This window comes from Bos indicus x Bos taurus, chromosome 13, assembly GCF_003369695.1.
Source record: "Bos indicus x Bos taurus breed Angus x Brahman F1 hybrid chromosome 13, Bos_hybrid_MaternalHap_v2.0, whole genome shotgun sequence".
NCBI lineage: Eukaryota > Metazoa > Chordata > Mammalia > Artiodactyla > Bovidae > Bos > Bos indicus x Bos taurus.
The window spans coordinates 6,174,575-6,190,569 of record NC_040088.1 but is presented as its reverse complement, the minus strand read 5'-3'; the positions used below and the strand labels follow the sequence as shown (position 1 = coordinate 6,190,569).

At 42.6% G+C, this 15,995-nt stretch overlaps 1 protein-coding gene across 16 annotated transcripts in view; it reads right to left on the bottom strand.

Moving 5' to 3' along the window:
* STAU1 (staufen double-stranded RNA binding protein 1) overlaps nt 1–14,841 on the bottom strand; it is a 61,780-nt gene extending 46,939 nt beyond the window's left edge. For 8 of the 16 annotated variants that reach the window (XR_003513959.1, XM_027558302.1, XM_027558304.1 and 5 more), the window contains exons 1-2: nt 14,606–14,696; nt 4,125–4,199 (exon numbers count right to left, since the gene is read on the bottom strand). The gene's annotated coding sequence lies outside the window, so the exon portion shown is untranslated. Of the gene's footprint in view, nt 1–4,124; nt 4,200–14,605 lie in introns of all 16 variants that reach the window. The other 8 variants (XM_027558317.1, XM_027558311.1, XM_027558314.1 and 5 more) reach the window with 7 other exon arrangements.
* Nucleotides 14,842–15,995: the final 1,154 nt, after the last annotated feature.

The window sequence follows — 15,995 nt, the reverse complement described above, 5'->3', positions numbered from 1 at the left end:
TTAAAAGCCAAAACACCGCACTAAGTATTTCCCCTTCTTGCCTTTATTATTAGGTTAGTGCAAAAGTAATTGCAATTTTGCCCTGTTAAACCCTGCCATTTGATACTGGAAATGCATCCTTAAATGTGGTTATGTTGTATTAATATATCATTTTAATGCACATTTCTCACTTTTTTTTTCGAACGACATTATTTGCTATTTATTTTATATTTAGACTATGGAAATGATGTTAGACAAACAGCAAATTCGAGCAAGTTTTAATTCAAGTTCAAAGTGAGTTGTAAAGCAGTGGAGACAACTCACAACATCAACAACACATTTGGCCCAGGAATTGCTAATGAACATACAGTGCAGTGATGGTTCAAGAAGTTTTGCAAAGGAGATGAGAGCTTTGAAGATGAGTGTAGTGGACGGCCATCAGAAGCTGACGATGACCAACTGAGAGCAATCATCAGAGCTGATACTCTTATAACTACACAAGAGGCTGCAAAGAACTCAACGTCTACCATCTACAGCCATTCAGCATTTGAAGCAAATTGGAAGGGTGAAAAAACTCAGTAAGTGGGTGCCTTGTGGGCTGACCAGAAAAAAAAAAAAAAAAAAAAATCGTTCGGAAGTGTCATCTTCTCTTGCTCTACGCCAACGACAAACCATTTCTCGATCAGATCGTAACATGCGACGAAAAGTGTCATTAAATAAATTTGTCATTTTATATGACAACTGGCGATGACCAGCTCAGTGGCTGGACTGAGAAGCAGCTCCAAATCACTTCCTAAAGCCAAAGCTGCACCAGAGAAAGGTCATGGTCACTGTTTGGTGGTCTGCTGCCTGTCTGATCCACTACAGCTTTCTGTATGTTCAGCAAATTGATGAGATGCACCAAAAACTACAATGCCTGCAGCTGGTATTGGTCAACAGAAGGGCCCAATTCTTTTCCACAACATCCAATCGCACGTCGCACAACACTTCAAAAGTTGAATGAATTGGGCTACAAAGTTTTGCCTCCTCCATCATATTCACCTGACCTCTCACCAAACGACTACCACTTCTTCAAGCATCTCGAGAACTTTTTGCAGGAAAAACGCTTCCACAACCAGCAGGAGGCAGAAAATGCTTTCCATGAGTTCGTTGAATCCTGAAGCACAGATTTTTATGCTACAGGAATAAACTAACTTATTTCTCATTGACAAAAATATGTTGATTGTAATGATCCCTACTTTAAGTAACAAAGATGTGTTTGAGCCTAGTTATAGTGATTTAAAATTCACGATCCGAAAAAACCACAATTACTTCTGTGCCAACTTAATAAATCTTACATAGTATGGGTACACAGATATGAAGGATCTGTGCTTCACCATAACACAGCTTTAGCAGTACCAACGGCAATTTTAGGATACATTTATTCACTATTCAACAAAATCTATTAAGCCTCTACTACATGTGAACTCTTCTATGGCAGACTATACATTCTCAAGTGCTAGAACTACTTGTTAAACTTTTCCTCAAAGACACAAGAAGAGCTCTTTAAGCAACCAACTGTACATCTATTAATCTGTTCTCTACAGCTTCTGAGAGGCTTTACTTAGAGCAACTTCGTCAACAACAACAAAAAGTTAAGGAACAAACCACTTTTCCTATAAAAGTCTTGAAATATACCTAAAATACCCACATCATTCCCTTACATCCAACAGGTTACTTCCAAGATCCTTCTCCCAGACATCTTTCTAGCTGCAATGAGGTTACACAGTTTTCTGCAAGTGAACTCACTCCCCCAACCACCACTTCACCCTACCTTCACCTCCCCTCCAGCAGCATCCTCCACCCCCTACCCCCCAAAGACAGCACTTCACTGACTCCAAAGGTTATCCAAACACCCGTAGGCAGAGCACCAGAAGCACAGAAACACGGCAGTCATTATCATCCTACATAATCATTTCCAAAAAGACAATGTCAATGTCAAGCAAATAATGTTCAACAACAGGCCCATATACCAAATCACACAATAATAAAAGGTTCTTCAAAAGAAACATGACTGAACTACTTAAGAGGAAAAAGAGAGAGAGACAGCAATGTACTTGGTGCCCAGGAGAAAGACACAGGACAAACAGCCATGCTGAGGCACAATCACTTGCAAGGCAATAAAGTGAGCCAAAAATAACGCCTGGAAACCCAGACTCGTCAAGACCTTTGCACCCAATACAAGAGCCTGACTGCAGCCCTCACACAGTTGGCCCAATGCCATGTGGGCAGTGGGCAACTCTCTTTCCACACAAATGTAACCACTGGGTAGTCCATTTAAAGAAATACTTCCTAAAAGAGAATTCATTATTAATTGTTTATCACAGAAAAGCTATCACACCATACCGTAGGCTAAAGTGAAAAAAAAAAAAAAAAGATTTCGTTCTGCAGCCTAGCAAGTTGCAAATCTTTCTTTTCTAGGCTTGAAACCTTATCAAGAGCTCCCCGCCCCGCCAATCTCCCTTCTTCTAGAAGAAACTCTTAAAAATAACACAAATACATTATTTCTGTAAATACGGAAGTGGGTTTGAGAGGTTGGTATGTTTTTTTGGCTACGCAGCACAGCTTGTGGGATCTTCTATAATTCACTGACCAGCAGCTGAACCGGACCCTCGGTAGTGAAAGCAAGGAGTTCTAACCACTGGACCACCAGGGCATTCCCAAAATGGAAATGTTTTTAAATCAAAATATCCATCTGTGATTCGCTGGAGATTTGTAAGAGTAGTACTGTGTACCATATCTTGAATAAGAAGGGGCTTGGTTCAACTCCGTTAACTGGCTTTTCCTTTCAGAGAAGAGAAATTGTAGACTGTAGCCCTGTGCCATCTACCTAGAAACACAACAGCATTTACCACCATCTTCAGGCAAAACGGACCAGTGCCAAGACTTACGTTTCTAAGAAACCGGCCTTGCTGTTAAGGCTGTGTGCTCAGTTGTGTCCAACTCCTTGTAACTTTATAGACTGCAGCCCACCAGACTCCTCTGACCATGTAATTTTCCAGGCAAGAATACTGAAGTGGGTTGCCATTTCCTTCTCCAGGGGGCCTTCCCGACCCAGGGATTGAACCCGTGTCTCCTGCATTGGTAGGTGGATTCTTTACCACTGAGCCACCTGGGAAGCCCTTTGCTGCTAAGTAGCAACCAACAATGTTAAATCAGATCAAACTTTTGAGTTGTAGCTTTCAGTTCTACTCCCAACTCAGACCGCAATTCTATGTCCAGCTCCTGGCAATCCACTGCTTGCTTGCCTCGGTTTGCCCAAAGTGCCACGTAAAGGCTCTCTGACAAAGCCTCAGCTGTAGTGATCTGAAAGCTACAACCCTGATGGGATCCTGAGGCACTGTAGCAGTTACTCAGTTCTTTGAAAAGAAAAGTATTTTACAAATTCAGTGTGTTGAGTGCATATATATCCATTTCCCTGGGCTTTGTATAACAGTTTCTTTTGCATCAATTTCCTCATTCCCAAGGAAAGCAAGGGCTCACTTGTCTCCTAATCGCCACCTCAGAGAGAGGGTGTTGATGATGGGCTTCCAGCTCTTAGAGGGAGACTGCTACAGAGCACAGAGCAGGGCCAGTGCTTGCAGTGTGTTTTGCAGTCTCCTCATCAAGGACTGTAAAATCCTGAACATGCTTACTGTAAACCTTTTTTGGTTGAGACAATCAAAAGCAGCCAGTGGGAAATGGAATTTGTTTTCATTCACAATAGAAAATGATGCTGAATTATTCCCACCAGCTTAAAAACCAAGTTTAGCAAAAATCAAAGGCAAATCTCTAAATAAATCTCTAAATCAAAGGCAAACTCAATAAAGTTTCTATAACCAAGATGCTATGTTTAATGCCGCTTCAGTGGTCAATTTTCATGTCTCTACATTTAAAGTACATGGTAGGGCTGGCTAGAAGGTTTTACATTATTTCAACAATTTCCCCTGTATTTACTTTTGAATTAAATCCTAAAAGTAAAAAGAAATCAAACTACATAAAGTTTCTTCTGTTTCTCTAATATTATAGCCAGAAGTAAAAGCCATTTGCCATATAAATCACTGAAGAATTCAAAAACATTATAGATTATGAACAAGCCTGAAATTATACAGCCAAACTATGCATACCTTAAAAACAAGTGCTTCAGCAACAATGTCGTTTTGGTTCAGTTCTGAGAGGTTAGTTACGTGGTTAGGAAACTCCTGGAAAATAAGAAAGCATGGTACTTTACTAGAGTCAATCTTTTTCTGAAAACAAAGATATATATTGCTGAATTTACCAGGAAGCTTCTGAAAGCGTGAAGTCAAGGCTTGCAGCAGCACACTGTAGCGTCTACTAGAAGACACACCTGCCTGGGAGCCGACTGGGTGCAAAGCGCGTCGCAGACACAGACATAAGGGACAACAGAAATGTCCTTCTTAAGCCTTAATTACTTCCTGCTAAGCGAACTATGAATACCTCGGAAATTAATTTTTTAAAAGGAACTCAAGGGAACTCCCTGGTGGTCCAGCAGTTGGGGCTCCACTGTTTCAGCGCCTAGGGCACGGGCTCAATCGATTGCTCACTGGGGATGTAAGATCCTTCAAGCTGCATGGTGTGGCCGAAAAGGAAAAAAAGGATCCAGACATAAAATATTTTCCAACCACACAAGTCTGATTTTTAAATTTGCAGCCCCCCTCTTTTAACTACTGGTTAAATACTTTAGGGCATAAATGTCCTTACCATACGCTTGATGATGCAAATGCAATTACATGGGAAAATTTACAAAAAGGCACTCTGTACACAAGTATTCTTATATTAAACTGCAAAATATGAAAAAACACATTACCTCTAGTAAATCTAAAACCATAATCATTCTTTAGGACTGGATTTCAGGTAACATAAGAGTTTAACTCTCAAACTCCCAAGTCTCATTTACCTAGCGGCTCCTCCTCTTTAAATGGCCAATAGTCAGTAACAAACAGAATTCCTTACCTTGAGATGCTTTTTGCATTCTTACAACATAAAATAATTTTAATGTTGCTCATTTCAATTACACACTGCTACTGTGATTAATAAGCAATAAAAAGTAGCTTTGCTGTCCAACTAATTTCAGAAATAAAATCATGAGTTCTAATGTTCTACAGTATTTTAACAACCCAAGTTCTTCCTGTAAATAGTATACTACACTAACAATTTTCCAATCTAGAACCCTACTGTTCCACAATCTTGCCCATTCAAAGACTAGCATGAATGGAACTGAAAAGGCCTGTGCAGAGCCCAAACAGGTGTCTAAGGCCACCTAACAGAGCCTGTGCCTTTGATCAATGGGGCTTTCCTCAATCCAAGCCCATCTAAATCTATGCTGAATGCTTTTGGTAGGTTTGGTTTTCCAGCCCAAACCTGAAGTTAAAAAACTAAAATGGGGGATTTCCCTGGTGGTCCAGTGGCTGGGACTCCGTGCTCCCGATGCAAGAGCCCTGGGTTTGATCCCTGGTTGGAGAACTAGATCCCACATGCCTCCACTAAGAATTCACACATTTCAACGAAAGGTCCCGCATGCTGCAACTAACACTTAGCACAGCCAAATAAATTAATTAATTTTTAAAAAATTCAAATGGAATAAAGCAGCTGCTATTAATAGATTCAGAAAACAGTGAGAAACACCTGCCAGCAACTTAACAGCAAGGAAAATAGGGGTGGGGGGAGGGCAGTCTACAACCACCTGGATTTCAAATGTCTCAACACATGTAAGTGATAGCTGAGATTCACATACACATTCACATTTCCATGAGCAAACTTTTTCTTTAAATCCCCAACCATTTCCAAAGCCAACATGGTTATTATCCGTGTATGTTTATAGCATTCACGCCAAGAAGCAGCAGAGAAGACTATAGGTTAAGCCCAACTCCCTTTCTTTCCCACTCAAGAAACACACTAGAATGCAAGAGAGTGAATTAAACTCACTGTTGTGTTCAACTCAACAAGTACTTCCTGAACACCCACTACATTGTAGGCACTATTCTGGGCACTAGGGAGAGAGGAGTACACAAGTTCTTGTCCTCACGGACTCCACATTTGTATAGGAACAACCTTGAACCCACACAAATTTAAATAAATAATTTACTGCTGCTAAGTCGCTTCAGTCGTGTCCGACTCTGTGCGACCCCATAGACGGCAGCCCACCAGGCTCCGCTGTCCCTGGGATTCTCCAGGCAAGAACACCGGAGTGGGTTGCCGTTTCCTTCCCCAATGCATGAAAGGGAAAAGTAAAAGTGAAGTCGCTCAGTCGTATCCGACTCTTAGCGACCCCATGGACTGCAGCCTAACAGGCTCCTCCGTCCATGGGATTTGCCAGGCAAGAGTACTGGAGTGGGCTGCCATTGCCTTCTCCAAATAATTTACAGTAGCATTTTAATTAGTAGTAACATCATTTGTAATACACATTACCTCATCACTAAAGAAGACACAACAAAACATAAAAGGCACTTTGGCTGCAAGACACTGATGTAGGATAAGGCAGACTAGCTATTACAGGGCTGTTTGGGTGAGGTACAGAAACCTGTTTTTTTTTAACAGCTTGATTACAGCTCAGAATTTTATTTGGTAAACAAAGGATAGTGCACCCTCAAAGCGTTGAGGGCAGGACAACCCAGAAGGAGTGGCCGAGAAAGCTCTCGACTGGGGATCTGAGGCTGGGTCCCAATTTTGGTGCTCAGCTGAATCATCCTGAGCAACTTACTCTGTAGGCTCAACCTTTTAATATGTTAAATAGAGTTACTGCCACCAATTTCACATGATTAATAAACCATAATCATATTATTCCTGGGTGGATTAACTGGTAATGTAGGTGAAATGCTTGTAAATGATGACATGTCACACCAAAGTCAGCTGTTAAACATCACTTTCTTAGGGTACACAGTAACCAACATTATAATACTAATAAATTATGCTTAAGATACATTATTTGAGAAAGAAAAAAATATATAGGACTTTCCTGGGGGTCCAGGGGTTAAGAGTCCACACTTCCACTGCAGGGGGCGTGGATTTGATCCCTGGTTGGGGAACTAAGCTCTCACATGCCTTGTAAACAGGCAAAAAAAGACTGTAACAAACTTAAAAACAACCTCATCCCCTCCAAAAAATTTTTTTACTTTATTCTTTTTTGTTTGGTGTTTAATAAATTCTGAGTTAACAGGGAAAAATAGTTCCCTGAGGCAGTCATCCTCTAACTGTTCCAGACTCTAAAGGTTCATTCTACGACAAACCAAAAGGAAACTTATTTACCTAACCATATTTGACTGTCATCTAGGTAAAGTGTCATGGAGCTTCAAGGAGCAGGTTAAACTGTGCAACAAAGAACATGAGTATCCAAGAATAATCAGACTTATTATTACATATAAATTCTCTGCTAACAGAGGAAAGGACCACCTAGCATTTTATACCAAATCACAATGGCAACGGCAGACAGTGGCCCTATCTGTATCAGGATGGAATCTGCAAGGGTAGAAAATTCATGCCTCAGTTAATTTTAATCTATAGAAAGCATGGACTTCAAAAAAGAAAAAAATGTGCGAGAATTAGACAAGATCTAATGGCACCCCACTCCAGTACTCCTGCCTGGAAAATCCCATGGACGGAGGAGCCTGGAAGGCTGGAGTCCATGGGGTCACTGAGGGTCGGACACGACTGAGCGACTTCACTTTCACTTTTCACTTTCAAGCATTGGAGAAGGAAATGGCAACCCACCCCAGTGTTCTTGCCTGGAGAATCCCAGGGACGGGGGAGCCTGGTGGGCTGCCGTCTATGGGGTTGCACAGAGTCAGACATGACTGACGTGACTTAGCAGCAGGTAGATCCCAAAGCTCCTGCCTGAGAGGAGCTAATACAGTAGCCACTTAAGAAGCATTATCTGCTTACTCCCTTCCCAGAAAAGACCTATTTCCAACACCTTTTCCTGATTAATGAGACACACTTACAACACCTTGGTTGAGATTAAACACAGAATGGAAACTCAAATACCATCTCACTAAAACGCCAAAACCAAAGGCACACTTAGTTTCACTGATCTAGCCTTTTAAGATTAGCCATAAGAGATGACGACTGCAGAGTTGGAGAACCAAAGAGGCTTCTCATTCAGGGGATCATCGATTCAAAGAAAGTAAAAAAAAAAACTGTTTAAGAGGCAGTCCAATACCAAATAGAAAGTTACATTAAATATTCTGAGTACCGTCAGCCAGGAAATGAATGTTAGAAATGGCTGGGAACCAAAGAGGGCAACAGCTCTATAAAGTCAGAGGCTTAGTTAACTCATTTCCAATAAAGCAGAATAACGCGACTCTAAAGAAACCAGTTTTCTTAGCAACAATCTTGTCTATAGTTAATCAATCATTTATAATAAACTTCATGAAGGGAGATTATAGCAATAATTTAGGGAAAGGCTAAGGAAACCTCCTCCTCCCCATTTACTTCTAAGCCCTACCCTCAACCTTTGAATCAGCCTAACAGTTGATAAGTTGACTGGAGCAATCTATCACAACAAATAAAAGGAAACTGTAAATCCAAGCTACTTCAAGGAAATGACACAGCATTCATTTAAAAGACTGAGTATTACTGAGCCAAACTTTTTCCCGGATTGGTCTAAAGCCTTAGTGAACAAAATTCATCCTAACTGCCCTGGGTGGGAAAACTGGGAAGAAAGCACTGTTGACCGGCAGAATCAATCATCCTAAACAAAAAGCACCTGAGAATAATTAGAGACGGCGTGCTCAGTAGGAGGAGCTCGGGACCCGCTCCAGTACCGGGCCTCCTGGATGGACCTCAGCTATTACAACCCTTCACTGCAAAGGCAGCTCAGGAGGATCAGAAATACAACATAAAGTGTCCACTTCAACCTCTAGCACAAAGGAAGAGCTCAATCAACAGCAGCTTTTATATTATTAAATAAATTCAATCTGACCTTTCAGATTCCTTTGCTGCATCAAGTAACTCTCACCCTGTAATCCTAACCTGGCACATGGTAAGAGCTCAATAAATAGTAGCAAAAATTGTCCAGCAAATTCACTGATCCTGTCCTCAGTCATAAAACATCTATAAATATAAACTTACAGTTACACACCACTTGTAAAAAAAATTTTTTTTTAATGGAAGTAGAGAACATGCTGATTAAAATCAACCCACACTCACTGGGTAACCAACTGTACCGATACCTCAGGTAGACACACAATCTGATGAGCAACCATTTCATTTTGGGAAAAGACCCCAGGGCATTTAAATAGGTTTTCTTAGACTTTGTAGTTCAGCAGACATTTCAAAAGGCCTCTAGGATAAATATGACCTCTATTATATGATAAAACAATTTTCTGTTTTGCTTTCATTACTGTTAAAAACTCACAAAGTCATCACACTTTTCCAAATTAGATTCCAGTTTAAACAGAAGCAGATGGGCTACAGATTTAATATTTAGAAGACCAATTTTTAATTGAAAGCAAATACATTCTTGGATAGATTTTCCTACTTTTGTTTTCAGTAAATATACTTTGAGGGAGTCCCCTGAATATACTCCTTTAACAATTGAACATGTGCTATTTCAGAAAATATAATTAAGTCTGAAGAGAGTTTGCTTCTACCTCCATTTATCTGGTGACACAAATCACTTTACATCAGCCTTATTCACTTCTATGGAAATGTACATATTTAAAATAAACAAGCTATTGGCAGTAATTTCCTCATTCTACCATTTTATTAAAATAAATAATTATCTTTGATAGTTCAGAGAATTTTTTAGTTCAGAGCATGAAGCTGTCAGCAAAATATATCCAAGCCATCCATCTGGCAGCATTTGTTAAGATCAACATAGCTGCATATTTATAATCTTACTATCTCCTTATGTGAGAAGAAAGGATCTGATCAACATTACTCAAACTTTGTAATACTTGATACATGGATAAGCACATCTTCATGCAAAAAGTTCTTAAAACAATTCCCTTTAGAAAGCAAAGTTCTGGGACTTCCCTGGTGGCCCAGAGGTTAAGATTCTGGTTTTCTTCTTCAGAGGGCACGGGTTCAGTCCCTGGTCAGGGAAGTTCTACATGCTGCACAGTGCAGCCAAAAAAATAAAGCAAAGAGTTCTGTAACTAAAATAAAATTTGGAAACAAAAGTCAACAAAGCTCTTGGCTTTCAGGATCAAGGAATACCTTGTAGAATTGTCTCAATTAAGATTAACTCTGGTAGATAATCATGCTGTGTGCTGATATTATAATTTACTTGGAAATGTACTGAAAATAAAGCAGATTAATGAATTAAAAGAGATGGACAGACAGAAATGGCACATGATAAAGCAAATATAGTAAAATAATGGCAGAAAGTAGGTGGTAAATACAGAGGTGTACACTGAAATTCTTGAAACTGTTATATGTGTGAAAAATTTCATAACAAAATGTTAGGAGAAAATAACCATAGCAACTAAAATGTCTTCTCATGGTTAAATGTATAAATTATATTTTTTGGAAAAGCATAAATAAAACCTGGTCAAAACCAAGCATTTAAGGAAAAGCCCATGCAGAAAATTCACCAGAAGCATTTTAACTACAAAGGTCTCTGTCACAAGAAGTTAATCTGAAACAATCTGTTACAGATCAAATGTGAAACAAAAATATGCTATAAAATTCTCTAAACTTTTTTTTTAGGTGAATCTGCACCAATATATGGAGAAGGAATTGGCAACCCACTCCAGTGTTCCTGCCTGGAGAATCCCAGGGACGGGGAAGCCTGGTGGGCTGCTGGGGTCGCACAGAGTTGGACACGACTGAAGTGACTTAGCAGCAGCAGCAGCAGCAGCAGCACCAATATAACTTAACAATAGTAGCTTGTGAACTTTACAGATTGAAAAAATAATTTTACACAACAACTCAATGAACACACATATATAATACGTACACATACATAAGGGAAACAAAAGTTCTCTAAATAATTTTGAAGGCCCCAAATCCTATTCTGAGAGAAATAAAGCAACTCCAAAAGCTCTCATTTGAGGGAGAGAAATTAATATTTCCCCAAACTGAGCAATTCTTTGCTACTAAGTAGGACATCAAATATGATCCAGTTTGGAGACTCATAAACTAGGCTTCTAGTATTGATATACGACATCCTACAGAAAGATACCTTTTTCATGAAAGTTTCATCTTTCTGCTGGTGAATTTCACTCTTTCTCACTCCATCCAGTCAAAGCACATCAGAGAAAACTGCCCCATAAGCTGAGACCCACTCTATGCCTCCGCCCACGGTCAAGTCTTATTGGAGAGAAACTCTGGATAAAGCAGCACGCTATAGCCCATGTTTAATAATTATATCCAGAATGTTAATGGCTTAGACTTCAGAATCGCAGAGGGGGAAGTTCCATGAGTCATGCTCATCTCTAAACTTAAGATAATCTGTATATAAATAGGCTTTCTGGCCGAATCTTAAAAGTGAGCACTTTAGTCTGAACTAACAGTAACAATTCCAAATATTTAAAAGTTTTACTTAACGCCTACTGGGAAACACTGTGCATTTTTTAAAAATAAACTATGTTTTGTGTCCTTTCTTAGATATCAAAATGGTTGGGTTTCCCCCCTCCCTAATTTTAAGAGGCAGGCATATTCCTGCTCATCTCCCAGGTTGTAGTAACTAACACGTAAATTAACTGATTAAGCTCAAAAGTAAATCTGAACAATTGAAATAATGATATGACAGGTCTACAAGTTGAAAACTGTTCATAACCAGAAATTTCAAAAGTAACAGTAACAAACACAATATTCCTGTCAACCTCCATTCTAAGAGAGATCTCTTTTTAGATGAGAAGGAAAAACATGAATATTCATGCTGTGAATTCATTCTTATTTACAAAATTGGTTTATAAATACAGCAGATTGTGGGGAGTGGCCATCTTTAAAATAAATCTTTGAAATAAAATATCCTTTGCTTAATTCTTACCCTAAGGTGATAGTGTATTTACACAACTACTGTAAAGAAACTTTGGAGGTTTCATAATGAATTATTAACTGTACTTTAACTTTGACACAAAGCTTTTCTCCATTAAAAGTGGTTTAACAGGTAGGCCTCCACCAAAACAAGATTAGGGATATATGTATTTATGATTGCTTTTCAATTACAGTGAATAGCTCAAGAACTGTTGATATTGTACACAAAGAAGCAGGGCAGCATTTTGGATAGGTCTTTGAGGGTGGTTAAGTCCCCCCCCCACAATATACAGTAATCATGCATAAACAGAGATAAGAAGCCCAACAAACAAAATAAGAACTATGATTCCACTAAAAGTAAACCTTGTGACAGACTAAGAGTCTGGGGCAATCTGGTAAAATTGTATGATATTCAGGATTTATTTCAAAATAACCTAGTTTGGGGGAGGGGGCACTACATGAAACAAGACTGACCTTGGCTATGAGTTAATAATTATCAAATGTGAATGATCAATTCAGGGGGTTCTCTGTACTATTCGACTTTTGTATGTTTTCCATAATAAAATGTTTTTTAAAAAATTAGATTATCAACTGCAGAGTTAAAGTCATTTCCCTAATACTACAATTTTGAATATGGCAGAAGACATGCTTTGTATTGCCTGTATAGCTGTTTTTAGAGAGTCATCCAAAGACTTTAAACTATTTCTTGGATGTAAGACTGTGTCAAAAAATTCTAGGAAAACGTCAAAATCCAGGAGGCCACTTTGCATCCGGTGTGTTACTGAGAGATGGGTGTAAATCAAAGTTTAAGTTCAGAAGGAAATGTACTACCTAAAACAACCCTATGATATAGGAGGGTCAGTCAGCAAAGCAAACACACCTTCCTCACTCTGCCATAAGTTAGAACCCCCATAAACTGAGTTTCCTTAATGAAGGGGACAACTGGACAACTGAAAACAGAATTAAAAGAAACTCAGTATCTTCAAATCAAGCTGCTGTGTAAAAATCCCACTTGTTGGAAGGGAGGCTAAGAAGGGAAGGGATATAGACACACATACAGCTGATTCACAAGGTTGTACGGCAGAAACTAACACAACCGCTGGAAAGCAATTATGCTCCAACTAAATAATCACCACCAACAAAAGAAATAAAAATTAAAAACTAAAAATCCCACCCGTGACCAGGATGACTGAAGCTCCCTCCACCACCCCACTGTATTTTTAGTTTTGACTTCAACAAGCTGCAGTGCAATCTACCTTTGGTAAGCACAGATTCCTGAAAAGTCCAAAATCAACCAAAAATCTGGTCTCTTTTTCCACCACCCTCTAAACGATGAAAGCGACAAGCAAAAGGGCAAGAGTGACCTTAAAAACGTCCCTCAGCCAGAGAACAGAGGCAGAACAGACGGAAGCACACATCTTCGCCGAACAGAAGGAAACGTCCACATAAGCAACACTGCAACACGGAGGTGGGGCAAGGGCTTAAAAGCAAGGCCGGCCCGCGGGGACAGAGGGGACTTAAAAGCAAAGCTGCGGTGAGGGGAAAAAAAGGTCAGAAGTTAGAGATGCAGCGGCAAGAAAAGACAAGACATTTTTCCAGCTCCGGACACGGACACCCTCCCTCCAGAGCCTGACAAACACAGCAAGTGCTCCAGAATGGTTTGCTAAACTCAAGGAAACTTTCCCAGAAATGGAATGACAACAAGAAGCCGGATGATGGGCAGGGGGAAAGAAAAAAAAAGGACAGGTTGCTCATAGACTTGAGGGAACTGGTGAAAATCCTGCAGTTGACTCAGCGGAGGAGATGGAAATAACAACACTTATCTTTCACCGACTGCCGGCTCAGGGTGTCCCCATGAAACAGACGCCCCTTTCAGATGCTGACCACCCCAAAACAATGCCCCGGCGCTGGCGGTGGGCACGAAGCTGAAACGTTTCCGCCTCTAAGGAAACCCAAAACGGGTAGGTAGGTCAACTCTGGTCCAATCTCTCTACCCATTAAGTTTGACCCTAATATCACGCTAATAAACTATGCAGGCGGTGTATTGGGACACGCTGTGGGTCTGGCACCCTGATAAGCGCTTCCCACGCCCCGTTTCACTGAACCCTACCAGCCTTCGGAGGCAGGGACGGCATTCGCCCCCCTTTTTTTCAGTAACCAAAACACAAAAGACTTCCAGCGACTTGCCGAAGGGGGGGGACAGTGCTGGGATCTGCCCCACAACCCCCGCGTCGGACACCTGGGCCAGGCTCGTATCACGCTCCATACCCGGCTGAGGTGATCTGGGTGTCCCGGACCCCCAGGGACTGGAAGCGGGGGGACCCCCCCCGCACCCCTCCCGCCCCGGCCCCGAGAATAACTTCGGCAACGCCGCGCGAGGAAAAGGAATGAAGCAAGGCGGCGTGGCACCTGTTTTCTGGGCCGCCCAGCGCGGGACGGAGTGGCTGCGGGCGCCCCGGGGTCCAGGCCGCGCGGGGCGCCCGGGGGCTGGGGGGCGCGGAAGAGCCCGCCTCCTCCGGGAAGGCCCCGCGGGCGGGAGAGAGAGGCCCGGGCGGGGGGTGGAGAGGGGGCGCCGAGCAAGGCCGAGAGCGCGCAGGCCCGCCGCGGCCTAAGCCCCAGGCGCGCGGCCCACCGGCCCCCGCGGCCCCGTCAGGCCCGGCCGTCTCACCTGGCTGCTGCCCCGGGCTCGTCCCCCGGCCGGCGGTCCTGGGCGGCGGCGAGGAGGGGAAGGAGGAAGGGGCAGAAGGAAGGGACGTCGGGTTGGGAGAGGCGGAGTGGCCGCAAAGGAGGCGGGCGCCGCCGGGCCGGGGGGGGTCTGAGGGAGGCGGGGAGCAGAGCCAGACGCGGCCGCCGCCGGCGCAAACGCTGAAGAGCCGCCCCGGCGCCCGCAGCCCCGCAGGAAGTGACGGGGGAGGGGCCTGCGCCCGCCCTCCCGGCCCCCGCCCGTCTCCGTGCCCAACCCCACCCCCACCTGCGGCCCATACTACAGGTCCCGGCGGGCGCTGCGGCAGCCGCCGTCACATGAGGCGCGACGGGAACCGGGCTGGCTGGAGCCGGGCCGGCCCCGCCTGTCAGCCCTAGGCGCCCGGGGCCTGCTGGGAGTTGTAGTCCTCTGGGGGTCGGGGCGGGGGAGGTGTGGGTTGCCCGCTGGAGAGGAACGGAGGCTGGGCCTTCCTTCTTTCCTCCTTCCGCTTCGTTCTTCCCTTTTCCCCTTTCCGTCATCGTCTCCTCCGACCTGCGTTACTCCTTTCTCGCCTCTCAATTCCTCATTTCGTAAATGTTTATGAAACGCCGGCTACGTGCAGAACAGTGCTCCGAGGGCTGAGAATATAGTGGTGATCAGACAAAACCCCTCCCCTCATGGAACTTACGTTCTAAGGAGAGTAAAACACAATAAAAGCCCCAACTTTTATAATGAGTTAAAAGGCAAGAAGGGCCGGGTTTTTAGTTCTTTCGCCGAGTTTTAGATGAACTAAGTAGTGTTTTGCAGCCCTCATATAAGAGATTGAGGTTTGCGCATGGGGAACGTTGAATCAGCCACAGTTAAGAACCGCACACGTTGTTGGAGGTTGAGGGAACAGTAAACGAAGGGGCTGCTGATGTCCAGGCACGTTCTCTCTTGCTTATTCTAGGACTGCGTCCTTACTCTTTAAAAATAGTTTCTCTATCTCTTTCTCAGGATCTCTCAATCTAACTATTGCTCAATCTCTCTTGCCAGGGCAATATAGTTTAATTTGCATGAGTTCATGATATCAAGTGGCTGATGGGGCTGCTCCAAACAGTGCTTTGGGACCTTGCCCCGGGCATAGAGGACTCCCTTTTCCGGATCGGGCAAGCCTCCTGACTTTGCTCCTTATGAAATACAAGGAAGGACCTACGTATGGAATTCCATGTATAGCACATGGAATTCTACTCAATGTTATTTGCCAGTCTGGATGAGAACAGGGTTTGGAGGAGAATGGATACATGTATATATGGCTGAGTCCCTTCACTGTTGGCCTGAAACTACCACAAAATTGTTAAATCCGCTATGTCCCAATACAAAATAAAAAGTTTAA